Source organism: Mirounga leonina, unplaced genomic scaffold, assembly GCF_011800145.1.
Source record: "Mirounga leonina isolate KUSES-001 unplaced genomic scaffold, KU_Mleo_1.0 Mir_127, whole genome shotgun sequence".
NCBI lineage: Eukaryota > Metazoa > Chordata > Mammalia > Carnivora > Phocidae > Mirounga > Mirounga leonina.
Window position 1 is genome coordinate 70,879,615 of NW_023270316.1, and position 20,023 is coordinate 70,899,637.

Below are 20,023 nucleotides of genomic sequence, written 5' to 3' on the forward strand. Positions count from 1 at the left end.
TCCCTGAGTTCTGTGAGCCGTTATAGAAAATTCTCGAACCTGAGGAGGGAGTCGCGGGAACCCCCAACTTTACAGCCGCTGGGAGGCCCCCAGGACATGCAATTGGTAGCTGACATGGGGGCAGCTTTTTGGGACTGAAACCTTAAGTTGGGGGCTCCGTATTAATTCTGGAGATACGGTGTCAGAATTAAATTATAGAACACTTAATTGGTGTCCAGAGAGTTGGAGAACTGTTTGGTGTTGGGGGGAAAAAAACGCACTCATTTGGTGTCAGGGTGTCCTGAATAGAAACAGCCTATGAAACAGATTTCGGAGCGTCGCCCACAGTGAGGCTCCCACCGGAACTGGGGCAGGACAAAGTAATCTGATGGTGTCAGAGTTCTTCGGCGGTAAGCAATCAGAAAGATTCTGATGCACTTAATTGGAAAGGACTTTGGAAAGGTCTAGAGTAGTGGTTGTTGGAGGCTGAAGAGCCAGGCCTCAGGAAGAAGGAAGGCTGTTAGCAGGAATGAAATGTTCCCCCATCAGAACTTCTAAGTTGCAGTGTTTTCTGTTATTCTCTCAAAGGCGCCAAACCCTAGGAACGGGTCTCAGTGGCCCGGATTGGGTTCTGTGCGCCAGTATCCTCCTAGTAGGAGGGGTGGGGGGAGAATCCTTGATTGACAGGCCCTCAGGACTTCTCAGAATGGGGGAAGGGTTAATTCCTTAATGGGAAATCAGGGTCCTTTTACCCCCCAAAGTGGAAAGGCATGTATGACAGGCCAAAGCAAAGATCCCTGGCATGCTGATTTTAGGCTCCACTGTTAAAGTGTAGAAAACCAAGGAAATGATTCCGTCGTACCCTTCCCTGGCCAGGACCAGGCCCAGTTCTGGGAAGCACACTGTCGGAGGCCTTTGACTGCTTGGGAGGTGTTCAAAAAGAGCAATTAAGACAGTGGCCATCTGGAAAACATGACACATAAGAAATGGTTGGAAGACGAGGGGAAGGAACCCCAAGAAGGGAGGACGGAGTGCACCTCTGCGGACTGTTCTCCGATATCTGAGGTCTGGATGTAGAAGAAGAAAAATCTTGTATTTAGTGGGGCTCCAAAGGGAAGGACTAAAACCATAAGGGAACAGATTTCAGTTCTGTGTCTACAGGAAAGAGCTTTCCAAAAGATCAACTGCTGGAAATTAAATGAGTGGATGGAAGGCAGGGAACTTGCCATCCCCGAGAAACCTTGGTTCTTCAATTAGCAAGAGCAGTAACTGCACGCCTTGCATCGCCTTACAGCACACCAGTGGGTCATGGCCCAGCTTTTGAGCACCCCGACCTAAGGCTGTCAACGGAACAGTACTCTCTGCTTGGCCACCTCTGCGAAAGAGCGCTTTTCCACATGTGGAGTTCTGGATGTGCCCAGTGGGAGTGAGGATGGATAAAAAGGACAAGAAGGAGCTCCTCCGAGTATCCTTTCTAACCACTTGCTCAGGGCCAATACCACAGGGAGCCCTTCATTTAGAGCATTGCTCCACTCAAGGACCTCATTTGCCATGTGTTGCATTAACGTGCATCCTTCATGCATCTCCCAGCGCCGACATCAAGCCAACATCTTGCTTTACCATCGAACAGTATGCAGCAAAATTTGGTCGCGTCTCTTGGGCTATTCCTATTACTAGAAAGCTACCATATCGGTGTTGGAAGGAATTTTGTGGTCAATGAGTTTACAATGCTTGGAAATATCCAGTGGTGTTCGTGACAAGCTGATGTGTAACCTGGTCTTGATTTTTTTTGGACACTCACAACCTCCTAAAGTAGCACACAGCACTTTGGGCAGTTTCGGTTGACAAAATCCCTTCTCACTTTGGGGTAAAATCAACCCTCTGTCTGGCTATATCTATCAAAATCGAAAATGCATGGAGCCTTTGACCAGCCATTCCACTGTTAACAATTTATTCTACAGATACAGTCCACACAGGCTCAAAGACGCGTGTGCAAAGATATTCATTACAGCAAAGGGCTGGATATCATTTAAATGTTTAACCGGGGGACTGATTAAACAAATTATGGAGTATCTGTTGGGTGGAATATCAGGCAGCTGTTAAAAAAAATCAACTATTTTCACATACTGACAGGGAAGTCTTTACATTGGTTCTTTTTTTTACATTGGTTCTTCTGCCCCTGGCCATGTTGATTTGTGAGAAAAAGAAAGTGGTTCAATAATACATGTCACATTTATATAATCAAAAAGAAAGATACACATGAATATATGTTTAGGTTTTATCTGGAAAGATAATGGCAACTGTGCTTGCCCCTGGGAAAGAAAACTGTGAGACTGGGTATCGGGTAGACAGGAGAATTTTATGTGCATATGTATATGAATATATATCTAGGTATGTTTATATGTATATGTACATCTCTGTTGCTGTCTCTCTCTACCCAACCCCCTTTCTCTTTTGAAATCTTTTACCCTGTAAATAACTTAAAAAACATCTTTAAGGGGTGCCTGTGTGGCTCAGTCAGTTAAGTGGCTGCCTTTAGTTCAGGTCATGATCCCAGCGTCCTGGGATCGAGCCCTGTGTCGGGCTCCCTGCTCAGTGGAGAGCCTGCTTCTCCCTCTGCCTGCCTCTCTGCCTACCTGTGCTCTCTCTTTATCTCTCTGTCAAATAAATAAATAAAATCTTTAAGAAAAAAAACCCGTCTTTAAAAATATGTCTTCTTAGGCAACAAAAAACAAAAAGCGACAAATGAGATTACATTAAGCTTAAAAAACTTCTATGCATCAAAGGAAACAATCAACAGAGTGAAAAAGCAACCTGTGGAATGGGAGAGAATATTGGCAAATCATATATGTGATAAGAGGCTAATAACCAGAACATATAAAGGAACTTCTATAAATCAACAACAAAAAACCCAAATAACCCAATTAAAAAATGGGCAAAGGACCTGAATAGGCTATTCTCCAAAGAAGATATTCAGATGGCAAGAAGCATATAAAAACATGCTCAATATCACTAATCATCAGAAATATGTAAATCAAAATTACCATGAGGTATCACCTCATGCCCATTAGGATGACCACTATCAAAAGAAAAGAAAATAACAATTGTTGGCAAGGATGCAGAAAAATCGGAACTCTCATGCACTGTTGGTATGAATGTAAAATGGTGCAGCCATATGGAAAACAGTATGGAAGTTCCTAAAAAAATTAAAAATAAAATTACCATATGATCTAGCAATCCCACTTCTGGGTATATATCCAAAAGAATTCAAAGCAGGATTTCAGAGAGATAGTTGTACATTTTTGTTCATTAGACCATCATTCACAATAACTGACATGTGGAAATGACCCACATGTCAATGAACAAATGAAATAAAATGTGGTATATACATATAATGAAATATTATGCAGCCTTAAAAAAGAAGGAAATTCTGTCACATGCTACAACATGGATGGAAGTGAAGCACATTATGCTTAGTGAAAGAAGTCAGTCACAAAAGGACAGATATGGTGTGATTCCCCTCACATGAGGTGTCTAAAAGAGTTAAAATGATAGAAAGTAAAAAGGTGGTTGCCAAGGGCTGGGGGGCAGGGGAAATTCGTGTTTATTTATTTTTTGTAAAGATTGTATTTATTTTATTTGAGAGAGAGAGAGCGTGAGCAAGAGAGCGAGCACAAGCAGGGGAGAGAGGCAGAGGCAGAGGGAGAAGCAGACTCCCCGCTGAGCAAGGAGCCTGATGCGGGACTCGATCCCAGGACCCTGAGATCCTGACCTGAGCCAAGGGCCTAACCGACTGAACCACCCAGGTGCCCCAGAAATTCGTGTTTAATGGGTATAGAGTTTCAGTTCTGCAAGACGAAAAAGCTCTAGAGATCTGTCGTGTAACAATGTGAATATATTTAACAGTACTGAATTGTACACTTAAAAATGATTAAGATGGCTTAACAAAAAAACTGACCTCTTAAATCCTAGCACAGGGCCCACCCGGTTCTACCTCTTAAAGCTGTACAAAATACTTTAATCTTTTTTCTACTACGGCAGGCCTTTCCAGACTTCTCCCAGGGCTTCTTAACCTGATGGCCTCTCTTCTAGGTTAAACATGTGCTTCTTTACACCAGTTCTGCCCCTGGTCATCTGGTCTTAACCCCTCCTCCGGCCCAGAACCCCCAGCTGAGCTGCAGCAGGATGGTGGGATCCTTGACACAATGAAGCTGTACCCTTGGGAAAAAGGCCTCACAGACACGCACCCCTGCCCCGGGGAGACCCTGTTCTGAGCACCCAGTGGGAGCATAGTGGTGATCTGGTGAGGATATCTCAGAGTGGGGTATCTGGGGAGGGAAGGACCTCACGTGGGGTGTGGACCAGAGGGGAACCGAGGCTGGGTGCAGAGGCAAGCTTTGCTAAGTGTGTGACACCCTGTGTTCCCTATACACGGTCATGAATTTGCTGGAATAAAATAGAAAAACCAGTATCGCTTAAATTCACATGGCTCCTTTATATACTTTTTAAAGCATTTTGCAGCTGGATTAAATTTGCTACTCATGGCAACTCTTTGAGGTAGGCAGTCAGTAAGTATTTTTCTCATTTCAAGAAGAAATGACAGCCAGAGGGATTAAGGACTTACTCTGTGTCCTTCCTGGGCTGACCCTTTCCACTCTACAGCCTGCCTTTGATTTCATGTAAAAACAAACAAAACAAGCAAAACAGAAACAAAAGCCAAAAAGACCATTTGCTCAATTGTCCCGAGTCTTACAATTTTGAAAGATGAAAATGTTTTCAGCAGAGGTAGATGCAATAGACCGCACTGCTTCCAGATCATGATGCAGACCCATGAGTGCCAAAGGCTGTTTGTGGGGCGCCCTTGCGCTAGGGCCCTCACTGAGCCGGGAGAGCCCTGGGCCTCTTCTTTGACTGCGTTGGTGACACTGGAACCTGCCTCCACCAAAGGGTAAGAGACCGGTTCAACTTCCTGCCCTGGGGAAACAGAAGTCCCCTCCCCATGGCTATATAAGAGGAACCAAAATATCCTTAGAGCCCAGGTCTGTGGCTAGGGCCCTACACAGGGCCCACGGGATCCCTCTCTCCTGCAGGGGCTGGAAAGCCAGAACGGTGGGAAGGCAGAGGGAAAGAGGGCCTCTGGCAGCCAGGATTAGAGAATGTGGGTATCCAGAAGCCTCCAGCAAGCGGGGGGTGTGCACATCATCCAGGCCCTGGCTGTTTCTCCCGGTCAGCACATGGCCCCGAGGCTGCACGTCTGCCTATAGTAACTCTATTTTCCCCTTTTAGGATGCTCTCCCTGGCCATTTTAACCTAATTTCATCAGGATAAACAAGTTAGGGAAGTAAAAGGAAGAGGCACAGAGGAAAATTTCCTTGCAGTCTGGAGCACCAGGGTCCCCAAGGGAATGAGAAAAGGGCTTCTCTTCTCGCACATAGAAAAAAGACATTCTGCTGCCAGAGACACTCCCTTCGTGTTCTAAACTGGCAAACTCTGGGCGAGGGAGAGGAAGGTGGAGGGGTTTCTGCAGGAAGTCTGCTTTCTGGCCTCTCGCTGATAGATCCAGGGACAGGGAATGATATTTAAAACAGTTAACAAGCGGGCCTGACCAATCAGAGCCTGACTTCCAGAGCCAGCTCCTGGGGGCCCCCTGCTGGGCCGTAGGTTCCAATTCGGCTGCAGGACGGTGGGGAGGTGGGGTGGGGGGACCCCGGGGAGGGGCCAGGGCTGTGGCTGTTTACCCACCAGTGCGGAATTGTTCCCACCCGCACACGCGGCGCGGCGGGGGCAGCTCGGAGCGGGCGGGGTGGGGGGTGCGATCGTGGTTGGGGGGGGCTCGGAGCCGGTGGTCCCGAGCGCCTCTCCCACCGCCTTGCGCCCCCTAAGTGCTTATTCCCAAGGGCAGCCCCCCCGGGGCAGAACTGTGGGTGTGTGTTCTCCCTCGTGCAGAGTTCCCGTGGTGCCCGACCGTCCTGGGGGTGCAGCTGGGCGCCCCTCTGCCCAAAGACATGCCCGCGTAGGTCTGACACGCGTAGCCCGAGCGGATCTCGCTTTCCCAGGACGGGTCCTTCTTTCTCTGGCTTTCTCACCCTCTCCTGCCAGGGGGCCAAGCAGCTGGAACGCGCCGGCGGAACGGATGCCTCAGCTCCTCGGGAATCCAGGGCTCTTCCTCTGTAAAGAGGGGGAGGGGGGCTGGGCTTCCAGAACCACTGACAGATGTCTGTGGGAAAGGGCTTCCACACCTGCCAAAACCGCCAGCTTCCTTTCTCCTTCTGGAGGGCTCGGGGTAACAACACGAGGGCGTTTGAAAAATGTGTCGTGTGCGCCGCGGTTTCCACTCCCCCCCCCCTCCCCCCGGGGCCAGCTAGCTCATCTCCTGAGAGTGGAAAATCCGGCGGCCGAAGTTTCCTACGACCGGAGGCCAGAGGTGGCCCGAGAAGCAAGGTGCGCGCCCCCCAGGAGCCCGGCCGCTGAGGACCAGCCCGGATCACAGCACGGGATGGCTTAGACCCCTTGACCTGAAAGGGAGACCGTAAAGATCCCTCTGGATTGTCACAGTCTGGAAAACCTCTGCCCCAGGGAGGCTTGAAATGGAGAGCTTCGTTTTATTACTTTTATTTCTGTACATATTACCTTCACTTTCAATACGTATGTATATATATGTATAGTTTACAAATTCACATGTTCACAAGACTTCAAAAGAAATCAGGAGACAGTAGCCTCCTGGCCTGTCCATTCTTATCTCCATTTATTGATTGCGGGAGCCACCAGCTGTCTATGATTTTAGTTGTACTCCGGGTACTTGCAGCCATTATTGCGGATAATAGGCTTATAAAGCTGTATCTTTGTTAGTTTTAGAACTCATTACTGACATTGCTGTGGAAGACGAGGGTTTCGCTTTTTCCTTCTCCCCCCAGACACAGGTACTCACACTCCTCCACTTCCCGACACAAGTCCTATATTTCTTCCCATCTTCGCTGCCATCCATTATACGGTGTAGCGTTATTTGTGAGTCACTACAAAAGAACGAAAGTGCTTTCAATTACACTATGATCCAACACCTTCTTATCACGTTAGCCACGAGATTCAGTTTGATTTCCAAGGTGTTAAAATGTGAAAAATATGTGCCTCGTGGAATATTATGAATTAGGGAGATATCGCAGTGTCTGATTAAATCACCTATCAGTATTTGCATTATTTTAACGAGGTGAGTATCGTTCACAATGTACTATAATTACGTGTCTGCTCTTGTACATCTTTGCCCCCCCCCCCCCCACCCTTGGAGCCAATGATTGTCTTGTCTGTTTAATTGTGTAGTGTTGGAGGGGGTATTTATGAGTAATTGACCCCCCAGCTCTCCCCAGTGTGGTGGACACATTGGTGATCTCTCCGAGAGGACATCCTCCTGGAGCTGTCTTCCCACTGCAAACTCAGCGCTGGTTCCTCCTGGGCCCACTGTACTTAGCAATCTCAGAGCCTCCCTTCAGCATCATCCTGAGATTTCTCTTGCCTTCTTTTCTATGTTGCATCCCCTATTCTCTGGAGCTCCTGTCTTCTTTCTTGGTCAGTTCTTTGTTGGAACACATCTTCCAATAGCTTCCTGAGAAAGGCCTGTGGCAGGTAAATGTTTGGAGACCTTGTAAATGTCTTTATGCTACTCTTGCACTTGATAGCTTGTCTGGATATATTACTCGACCTTGGAAAGAATTTTTCTTCATATTAGAGGCTTCTCTCCAATGTCAGGCCATCTACTGCCGGCACTAAAGGGATGTGTGCAAGGGTGAAGCTCCCTGTCCATGCTTCTGCAGTGATCTGGATGTCTCACGGGGGGAATCCTGCTGGGTCAGTGTCTGGAAGTCTTTTTCCTTGGAATGGTCCGCTTCCCTAGAACTGAATCATCCGTTCTTCTGCCCGTGGGGTATAAGCCTCATTGCCAGTGTTCTGGGAGCCAAGAGGGTGAAGGGGACTGTGGGATCTTGCAATCCAAAATGCAGACTCCTTGAATCCCGTTTCAGTCATGTGTCACATGCTAGCTCTCAGTTGGGCTCACTGTCCAGATGATCTCTGATCTACCCTTTTCTCCCAGGGCCGGGCAGGGCAGTGACCTGGCCCCACAGGCAGAGGAAGATATGTGGGGAGTCTCACTGCTCCTTGCACAAATCTCAGCACACCTGCACCCATGTTCTGCGCAGAGGGCACCAATTTCAGTTTCTAAGGCTCTGTGCTGTAGCTGGCTTGCTCCTTACAGCCTTCCTTTTCTGTGGGCTAGGTTTTGGCTTTATCTTCTCTGCTAAATTAATTACCTCTTATTCATCTGCTTTTTTAGTTTCCAGAATGTTATTGACATTTTTTGTTTGCTGTTGTTTTTGTTCCCGTCTTCTCTTTGTCCTTATGGGTCTAGACAGGGTGTGCTAGTAAGTGTTTGGCAACTCACTCTTGGGGGAAGGGGGAAGCTGATTTGTAGCAGTGCAGTTTCTGTGGTATAAATCCTCCTACTGCAGCTCATTTCAAGCTACCAAAAGGACACCACTGAACATGCAGATGGGAAGAAATGCAAAGTAGTGCCTCATTATATAATACAGCTCTTCCTTGACTTACAATGGGGTTACAGCCCGATAAACCCATTGAAAGTTGAAATTATTGTAAGTTGAAAATGCATTTAATACATCCTCATAGCTTAGCCCAGCCTACCTTAAATGTGCTCAGAACTCTTATGGTAGCCTACAGTGGGCAAAATCATTGAACACAGAGCCCGTTTTATAATAAAATGTTGACTATATCGTTAATTCATTGAAGCCTGTACTGAAAGTGAAAATCAGAATGGTCATCTGAGGCCAGAATGGTTGCCAGCGTGTGGGTCATTGACCCTCATGATCACGTGGTTGACTGGGAGCTTCAGCTGCTGCCCACCGTCACAGAGAGGATCACACTGTCCGCATATCACTCCCCAGGACAAGAGCAAAATGCAAAATCTGAAGTCTGGCTTCTATTAAATGAGAATTGCTTTCGTGCCATTGTAAAGTCAAAAAATCTGACATCAAAACTTCCTAAGTCGGGGACTACATTTCCATCCTGTAGCTGCAATAGCCATAAACAGCAGACATTGGCTGACCTCAAGAGAGTACATAATGGTAAAATTACTATAAATGATAAGTTTTGAAAATTTATGAGCTTTATTTTTAATATAGTTTAAAAATTTTTAGGTGCGTATCATTTAGTTTTTTAAATAGCTGTATTTAACAACTGGCTCAAAAAATTCCTAAAAATTTCACAATCAGTTTTCACAACGCACTATCAGCCCGGCCCTAGTACCCCACTGGGGTAATGCCTTTCTAATGATTTAATTGTCATTTCAGTATAGTATTAAAAATCCGTTTTTCAATTTGCTGCTCTGCAGCATGTAATTACCTTTCCTCATATTTTGAGGTTTCCCCCCCCAGTTTTATTGAGATATAATTGACATATGACTCATGTATTATTAACACAATGGTCATCCATCCAAAATTCACATTATCCAACTGTAACTTCCCACGTGTGGTGAAGAAAGAATGACACCTCAGTGGAATGAGATGAAAACTTGATTTGAGGGGTAAAAAGAAGAGTTAAGATAAAATAAGGTGGGGTGCCTGGGTGGCTCAGTTGGTTAAGCGACTGCCTTCGGCTCAGGTCATGATCCTGGAGTCCCTGGATCGAGTCCCGCATCGGGCTCCCGCTCGGCGGGGAGTCTGCTTCTCCCTCTGACCCTCCCCCCTCTCATGTTCTCTCTCATTCTCTCTGTCTCAAATAAATAAATAAAATCTTAAAAAAAAAAAAAAGATAAAATAAGGTGTAGGTAGGTCATCGGTACCCACGGGTGACACTCAGAGGGAAGTAATGTCAACACGATGAGGCATGAGGTCTTACTAGGACGAGGCAGTCACTGGGCCAAACTTTCTGTTCTAATTTCAGTTTTGAAGAAGACCATTTAGTATATCTACATTTCTTAGCAGTTCTCTGAAGTAGTGCCAACCAACTTCTTATTCCAGACACACATGGCCTTGAAGGGTCCACGTAGTAATGTGAGTGCTTGCCCAGAGCTTTCATTAGCTGAGCTCAAAGCATCTTACCAACAGTGCTTCATTAAGTCCCACCACACCCCACTGTGGGAGTAGAAGGGGAATATCATTATCCCCATTTTACAGATGGAAGAAACAGAGGCTTTGAAGCAAATCCACAACTGCTGAAACTAGCTTGTCGGCCTACAAATCCAGTGTGCTATCTTTTTTTTTTTTTTTTAAGATTTTATTTATGTATTTGACAGAGCGAGACACAGTGAGAGAGGGAACACAAGCAGGGGGAGTGGGAGAGGGAGAAGCAGGCCTCCCGCTGAGTAGGGAGCCTGACATGGGGCTCGATCCCAGGACTGTACTGAAAGTGAAAATCAGGATGGTCATCTGAGGATGGAATGGTTGTCAGTGTGTGGGTCATTGACCCTCATGATCACGTGGTTGACTGGGAGCTTCAGCTTCACTTGATAGCTTGTCGGGACTCAGATCATGACCAGAGCTGAAGGCAGATGCTTAATGACTGAGCCACCCAGGAGCCCCTCCAGTGTGCTACCTTTTCATGACAACAGGATTTCGGCACTAACTTATATTTCCTGCCTCTATCTAGCCAGGTGAGGGTACAATTTTATTATCTGAAATTATCTGAAATCAGGGAGTTCCTTTAAGTCCTAAATTATGTGATTCTGGTTTCAGTCATTGTTGACCCTCCCACACCTTTCTGAATGCACGGTTTTATAGTATGTTATGTACATTATTCAACACAATTCCAGTCTGGCTGTAGGAATAGGAGAGTGTTGGCAAGAATAGAAAACCAGATCTTGTGGTTTGGTCTCCATGTTGAGCTGAGCACAGAGCATTAATGATTGCCAAAATAGGCAATGGACTTTTGAGCAGTTACTATGTGCCAGAGATATAGAATTTAGTACTTTATATGCACTATCTCATGTAAATTATTTTAATCTTCACAACAACAGTTTGTGGTTGGTGCTAATGTGATCCCTATTTTACAGATGAGGGAAGTGAAGCTTAGGGAATCTAAGTAAACACAGCTGGCCTCTTGGTTATAATGACTGGTGTAGAGAGGGACCTGTCACCCAACAGAGTCCTAATGCAGGACATTCCTAGCGGGACCTCACAGACGAACCCTTTCTTCTCTGGCCATAGTGTCACTTGACTGTGAGCCCAGTGAGGTGGGCTCCCATGTCCACTGTTGTGTGAAGAAAGTTCTCCGTAGGAGGAGAGCATGAAGTCCAAACACAAAGAAAAGCAGAGACAAGGATATAGAGAAAGAATTCTGGTGGCATTCAAATCCTTGCCTCTCAGTCCCTGCATTCCTTATCTAAGCTAATTTGAGTTCAGCTTTTGTCACTTGGCCACTAGGAGAGTCCTGACCCATATAGTGTTTACACATCATGCTATCCTGCTGCTAGATAGTACCATATTAACCCGCAAAGGATACCGCTGGGCCCCTAGGACTTACCCAGAACTGTAAGGAGTCTTCTTCCCCATTATAAGTCTTCTTCCACTTCTAGACACATTCTGTATCTAATACATAAGAGTCTTCTCTGTTTCTTCTTACTTGGCTCATGCCTTCTGATGTGGACATCTTAGAGTTGACATGTGTTATTTGGTCCTCTGACCTCAAGGGGCAGAAGAACAGTCATGGTACCAACAGTACAAACAATATGATGGCACCACTGGCCCCAGCTGTGGGTTCCCAGACCGCACAATTTTGCAAGTCAGATTTTTTTTTTTTTTTTTTAATGGGGCAGGGGTAGGGGAAAACGTCAGAGAGTTGCTGACTTTTTATTTTGCCAAACTGGGGCTAGTAGGCTTAAATGTATCCTCCAACTCTTAATTCATTTAGTAGTTAACAAAGGTAGTAAATACTCTGCTGTACGCCCAGAGGGTATACAGCAATCTTACATTCAAGTCACTAGAAGGCTCTAAAGGGCCACACTAATTCTTCTTCCAAAAATTCTGCTCTTCACTTTACTTGATACCTTTGATTGTGGTCTAGAATTTGGGGGTTGGCATATGGAGATTGTCACTCTTGTTGGCAAGAATCTAAACAATGAGTTGGAAACGAGAAATGGAAAAGGAGGTAAAGAGGAAGCCCGGGCAGGAGAAGCAGCTTTGGGGCACGTGTAAGGAGTGAGTCAGGGAAGGGGTTAAGCCTGTCCTGCAGGGACCAGCAGGCTGGGAGTTAAGGGAGGTGTGAAGCCTGAAACAGGTGAGGGTGACCTTGAGGCTTCCTAACCCTGATGTTAGGCCTTGAGGGACTGAAATCCCCCTCACCTCCCTGTAACTGAATAGTAAGTTACATTGGGCCAATGCTGTGCCTTTAGGATTATAACCAGAGCAAGACTCAGAGTAAGTCAACGAGAGAGGCACTCACCTTGTACATAGGACCAGACACAGAAGAAAAAACCTTCTTGATGTGTGAAGTATCTGCAGCTGAGCAAAATAAATTTATAAAAATCTCCTTGAAACTGCTGGCAAGGAAACCCGAAAACGTTTTTTGTAAATGTTTTAACATAATGAAATGGAAATTAATTGTATAGTACCTGTTACCTCTAATTTAATGCCATTGATAAGCTCTTTATTGACTGTATTGTCTGTTATTTTATTTTAATAAAAGTAAAAATTTGTCTATTAGAAATTTGTAGATTCATTTGCAACCATGGCCCTCCAATCTTATTTCTCCTAGGTGGCTTTAAGTTCCTGAGTCCCCAGTTCTTTTGCTGAGGGGGATTTCAGTGATGACTGGTGAGTGTGGTAGGCTGCCTCCAAGAGGACCCCTCATGGTTCCTGCCTCCTGGCGATCTCACCTGGGCGTAGTCCCCTCCCACACTGTGTCAGAGTTGGTCTGTGTGGCCCACAGGATACAGCAGAAGTGATTGGATTTTACTTCCAAGATTAGGTTTCAAAAGACACTGGGGCTTCCATGTCAGGTGCTTTATCTCTCACTCAGTCTTGATCACTCATTCAGGAAATCAGCCGTCATGTCACAAGAATACACAGACACTCTGTGGAAGCAAGGAAATGAGGCCCCCACACGGTAGCCAGTGAGAGCGCTACCAACAGTGTGAGGGTGCTTGGGATGGAATCTCCAGCCCCAGTCAAGCCTTCAGATGACTGCAGTCCTTGCTTGCCTGCAATCTCATGAGAGACCTGAGTCAGAACCACCCAGTGAAGTCGCTTCCAAATCCCTGACCCACAGAAACTGTGAGATCACACATGTTTATTGTTTTAAGCTACTGAGTCTGAGGGTAACTTGCTACCCAGCAATAGATAACTAACACAGGAAGGGCAGGTCGTGTCTCTTCCTTGCTAGCCTTACTCCCAACCTCCCCACAATTACTTCTGCAGCGAGAAGTGTCCAGGTCCCTGATGAAGAAGTTGAGTCACCTTCACTTCCTTTGCTGGACTGGGGGTATTGGTATTTTGAATGAGATATAGAAGGGTATTTCCCTTACATTCATCATGATACACTTCTAATCCCTTGGCTATTCCCTTGATGTTTGCATGTATGGATGATAAAACACACATTGAATCTAGAGGATGATGCAGACACTTCTTTTTGTCCCCATCCCAGCTGAATGGAGTATGGAAAACATTTTTTGTGTATATTTAGGCTTTAGAAACTGGTCTAAATAAGAAAAAAAAAAAAAAGCCAGCTTTTTTTTTTTTTTTTTTTTTAAATTACAAAAGCAATAATATCTGTGGTGTAAAAAATAAAAAGGCAAAACCATTAAACACTATCTGGATAGAAATACTATTAACAACTGGAGCATTTCTACAGCTATTTCTATCTACCTATTTTACACAAATAGGTAATATAATAAGTGCTATTTTGAGACTTATTTCTTCATCAGGTATATTATGAGCCTGTGTTGGTGTCATTAATGTAGTATATCATCTATAATTATAATTTTATTTATATATTTATTAAAAATTTTTAAAAGTAATCTTTACTTCCAATGTGGGGCTTGAACTTACACCCCCCAGATCAAGAGTTGCATGCTCTATTGACTGAGCCAGCCAGGCGCCCCTCATTATGATGATAATTTTAAATTGTTGCATAGTACTCTATTATACAGCTATGTCATAACTTTTTAAGCCAATTCTGGTTTTTTTTGGACATACACTTATTTCCATTTTTGCTATTATAAGAAATGCTATAAAGAAATGCTATAGATTCTGCATAGCGAAGGGAACAATCAACAAAACTAAAAAGCAGCCTATGGAGTGGAAGAAGGTATTTGCAAATGATATAACTGATAAAGGGTAAGTATCCAAAATCAATAAAGAACTTACTAAACTCAACACCCAAAAAACAAATAATCCAATTAAGAAATGAGCAGAAGACATGAATAGATATTTTGCCAAAGAAGACACACAGATGGCTAACAGACACATGAAAAGATGTTCAACATCACTCATCATCAGGGAAATACAAATCAAAACCACAATGAGATACTACCTCACACCAGTCAGAATGGCTAAAATTAACAACACAGGAGACAACAGGTGTTGGTAAGGATGCAGAGAAAGGGGACCCCTCTTATACTGTTGGTGGGAATGCAAACTGGTGCAGCCACTCTGGAGAACAGTATGGAGTTTCCTCAAAAAGTTAAAAATAGAGCTACCCTATGACCCAGCAATTGCATTACTAGGTATTTGTACGAAGGATACAAAAATAGTGATTCCAAGGGGCACGTGCATCCCCAATGTTTATAGCAGCAATGTCCACAATAGCCAAACTATGGAAAGAGCCCAGATGTCCATCAATGGATGAATGGACAAAGAAGATGTGGTATATATATATGTATATATATATATATATACATATATATAGGAATATTACTCAACCAACAAAAAGAATGAAATCTTGCCATTTGCTATGATGTAGAAAGACCTAGAGTGTATTATGCTAAGCGAAATAAGTCAATCAGAGAAAGACAAATACCATACGATTTCACTCATATGTGGAATTTAAGAAACAAAACAGATGTACATTTGGGAGGGGAAAAAAGAGAGAGGGAAACAAATCATGACAGACCCTTGATAGAAAACAAACTGAGGGTTGTTGAAGGAAGGTGGGTGGGGGATGGACTAGATGGGGGATGGGCATTAAGGATGGCACTTGTTATGATGAGCACTGGGTGTTCTAAGTAAATGATGACCACTGAACTCTACTCCTGAAACCAACATTGAGCTGTATGTCAACTAACTAGAATTTAAATTAAAAAAAAAAAAAAAAAAGAAATGCTATAAATTTAGCTTACAGCTAAATATTTGTACTTATCATTGACTTTTCCCCTGTAGGATAAATTATTAATATAGAATGGTTAGATTAAGGCATATGTACATTTTTAGAGCTTTTCTACATATTGCCAAATTGCCTTCCAGAGAATATACCAGTTTATACTCAGTGCAATTTATTATATGTCTATTTCTTCAAACCCTTGCCAGCACGAGTAATTATTTTTTATCTTTCTGGCCTAGCATTTGAATGGGAAACACAAGGATTTTTGAAGAAGTCCAGCTTACATTCAGAAATTGGCAGCAGCTTTGAGCGTGAGCCTGTTCCACTTTAACCCAGTGCCCAATCAAATGTGAGGGAAATGAAGCAATGAAGTGAATCTGGCTTTTGCAGATTATGCTTACAAGATGAGGAGAAGAAGGTTGAAAATCGCGTGTTCAAGATTTAGGAACAGGGGTCAAACATAAAACAGTCAAAGCCTTTGGTCCTGTAATTATACTTTTGGGAATTTAGCCTAAAGAAAATTCCCAGTAAAAGGAAAAAGCATATACACGTGAAAAAAGTTTATTATAGGGACACTTGGCTGGCTCAGTCGGTGGAGCGTGCAACTCTTGATCTCAAGGTTGTGGGCTCGAGCCCCACGTTGGGTGTAGAGATTACTTAAAAATAAAATCTTTCTTTTTTAATGTTTATTGTGACATTACTTATATTAGGGAAATGTTATAAGCAATTTGACATAGGAGAAATGGTTTAAGAAATTGAGGTTATGTTGACTTGATGGAATTTTATGCACTTGTTAAATTAGTAATTATAATGATGTACAAACATAGGAATATGTTCATGGTGTAATGTTAAGTGCAAAAAGAAGGGTATATAATTTTTAGCATTTAAAACGATGTGCTAGTTCAATCCCCATATATGAAGACTGGAAGAAAATATAAAAACTGAAACCAATTGTGAAAGAGAGTGACACCCCCTGTTTGAAATGTTTCTTTAAAGTCATCCTTGTGTGATCACAAAGAAAAGTAACAATCTCGGAAGAGGTGGGAAGAGGTTCATATAAAGAGACAAACGAATGGGCTCGAGGGACAGCCACAGAAAATGCTCGGTCCGCCCCGGGATAGTTACTTAGGGAGGCGTTGTGGAAGATTGGAAAGAACGAGGCGCTGGAGGCAAATGGAGCTGGGCTTGAAGGCAGCCTCCACTTCATACCAGAAGTATGAGCCCAGACAAGTTATTTAACTTCCTACAGTTTAGTTTACATAGCTGTAAAAATGGATGAATAATGCCTGCTTGTGCAGTTGTTGGGGGAAGGGACCGAGCGTGCTTGGCACAGGTAAGCGGTAGGTGCCTAGCGAGCGGGGAGGGTCATATAAGTGATGCTGCTCTTTTCCTGTATTTATCTTTTCATAATTATTGATCCTACAGTAAAGGGAAGGACGTTCAGCTAAGAGACAATATTTGCAAGTGTGTTTCTCGCAAATGGAAACCACACGACTCTGTCCAGGACAGAAGGGAGCGAGTGAACGAAGACTCTTTTCTCAGCGGGATGGTCATCGAGCCGGCTTAACGGCATCTCTGCTGTGTCTCTGTTAAGTAATATAGCCGGACACCTTGATTGAAAATGACATAGCATAGGGCGCCTGGGTGGCTCAGTTGGTTAAGCGACTGCCTTCGGCTCAGGTCATGATCCTGGAGTCCCTGGATCGAGTCCTGCATCGGGCTCCCTGCTCGGCAGGGGGTCTGCTTCTCCCTTTGACCCTCCCCCCTCTCATGTGCTCTCTCTCAAATAAATAAATAAAATCTTAAAAAAAAAAGAAAAAAAGAAGATGACATAGCATAAAAGATAACATAGCTGCAAAACTTCTGCCGTGCATGGCAGAAACAAAATTGGACACCAAAAGGTGATGGACAGAAAAAAATTTTGGAAAACAGAGCATCTTACATAATATCTGTCCCCATGTTATTTTAAAAAATCGGTTATACAGTGTAATTGGGGGCAAAAATTCAGCGTTGGCTCTTGTTAATCCAGTGATTTGAAATCAGCCTAGGAAGAGCAAACCGCTCGGAATTTTGCCCTCTGTGACATTAACCCAATTTGCTAATTACACATGGATGTCCAGTTTCTCTAGTGCTAGGGAAAACTCAGGTGGAGAGAAAATGTCCTGACTTCCAGATCCTGAGCAGAGAGACTCAGTGGCCACCAGATGCAGAGAAACCTGTGACCTGAAAAAGTCTGTCAGTGTCTCCCCAGGGACTTCAGGCCAAGAGGATGGGGACAATCTCTCAACTACACCCACCCCTTTTGTAGGGGAAAACATGAGCACCTGGTTTGTACCCAGGCCTTTCTGACAAATTCCTCGTCATATTGAGAGGCTTTTTTCTTTTTCCTCTTCAAAAATCTTTTAGCAGTAACAGCAGCTCAAACAACTGGAGTTATTTCAACTTTAAAATGCAGGTTTTGGGGCGCCTGGGTGGCTCAGATGGTTAAGCATCTGCCTTCGGCTCAGGTCATGATCCCAGCGTCCTGGGATCGAGCCCCGCATCGGGCTCCCTGCTCAGCGGGGAGCCTGTTTCTCCCTCTCCCTCTGCCTCTCTCCCTGCTCATGCTCTCTCTCTCTCTGTATCTCTGTGTCTCAAATGAATAAATAAAAAATCTTAAAAAAAATAAAATCAAATAGGGGCACCTGGGTGGCTCAGTCGTTAAGCGTCTGCCTTCAGCTCAGGTCATGATCCCAGGGTCCTGGGATCGAGCCCCACACTGGGCTCCCTGCTCCGCGGGGAGCCTGCTTCTCCTTCTCGCACTCCCCCTGCTTGTGTTCCTGCTCTTGCTGTGTCTCTCTCTGTCAAATAAATAAATAAATAAAATCTTTAAAAAAATAATAAAATAAAATAAAATAAAATAAAATAAAATAAAATAAAATGCAGGTTTTGTGGACCTCCTCTGCTGGCAAATGTAATTTCAAAGGAAACTTCTTTTGCCGGGTATTCAGTGTTACACAGGGATTTGGGGAGTTAATCTTCACTGTCTCTGCTGTCAGAGAAAAGGAAAGAAGAGCTGCTCTTTCTAACCACTCTTCCCCGTGGGCATGTGTCTCCTTTTGTAGGTAGCCTGGAATTATGGAGACAGGGCAAACTCCAGGGGTGGATATCCCACCTAGCCTCTGGAGGCAGCCTGGGCTCTCCTTAAAACTTCTGAAACAGATGCTTGTTGGTCCTAGTTTAAAGCTCTCAGGATAGGCATCCTGCAGCCGCTCTTGTTAACTGATATCGGTGCTTAACCTTCTTTCATTTGAATAATTTTTTTTTTAATTACACCAATAGTAGAAACTTAAAAATGAATACTCCAAAAACCCATGCAAAAGCTCTCCATCCCAATAAATCATCTGTAACTATGTTGCTACATTTTAAGTTTACTGCAGACAGAGCTGGAATTTAGGAGACACCATTTTATAAAAATACAGTATTTTCGAGAGGGAGTTACAAGTAAAATCAGTTCTATTCCTCTTGGGGCAGGTGCGGCTTCACTAAGGGTCTTGTCTTCAGAAACCCCAGCTAAGAATCAGTCCCGGCCTTCTGCTCCCATGTGTTCCCAACTTCCAGAAGGGAATACCTCCACTGCTCCACCCCGGACAAGCTTGCAGTCCACAGTTCATCAGCTGTGTCTACTGCGTGGGGAGAGGGGCTGAGGTGTTCCCTTCTGGCAGGTCCCCACGGTGTCTGCAAGTGTCTCTCTTGGATTCAGGGTTGACAAATAATGGACAAGAGGCCAAACCTGATCCGCTGCCTGTTTTTGTATAGCTTGTGAGCTAAGAATTTTTTTTTTTTTTTTTTACTTTTTAAGTGGTTGAAAAAAGTGAAGATGTTGAAATCATATGGGTTGCAAATTTAAGTGTCCATAAATAGTTTTATTGGAACACAGCCTTGCTCATTCATGTATGTCTCATTTGTCACCGTCTACGGCTGCTTTCATGCCATGATAGCTGTGTTGAGTATTTGGGTTGGGACAGAGACTGGACGGCCAGCAGATCCTACAATATTTACCATCTGGCCCTTCTCAGAGAAAGTTCACTGGTCTGTGTTGCAGAGCCTCCCAACACTTTGGAATCCATTCCCTCTCTTTCCCCTAAGGGAGGGTCAGTCATCGCTCCCCCCGAATATTGCAGTCCTCACTCCCAAGGCAATAGACCCCAAAGACTGTCTTATCTTCCCCAGTCTTCTTGTTGTGGGGTTGATCGGGATAGGGCTGGTTCAGGCAAGGTCATATCTGGAGGTCAGGATTAAGGGGCAGGAGAAGGCACAGGGGAGGAAGGAAGGAGGGGTCTGTTCTGGTCCTGGTCATTTGCAGTAGACTTTAGGATGTGAAATAATTAGGCCCTGCTGTTTTTCATCTGTGTAATCAAATTCTGGAGAATTAGAAGCAACAGGGCATGGGATGCAGGAACCAAGGACAAGTCCTCTGTGTGGGCTGTGTTTGGTGCTGTGTATGCAGATGGGAAAGACTGGGGAAGGGACAGGTTTGAGAGGGAGAGAGAAGACTCAAGATTTCACTTCACAGGAACCAAGTTTGTGATTTGTGAAGGGGACATGTGGACTACTGGTCACCCGAGTCTGGGATGGAAGTCTGAGTTGTGAGTCACTAGCAGATGGGTGTATGGAAAGCCTAGGCAATGGATGACATCGCCAAAGGAGTGAGTGCAGATGGAAAGAGAAGACGTCTGATGACTCGTAA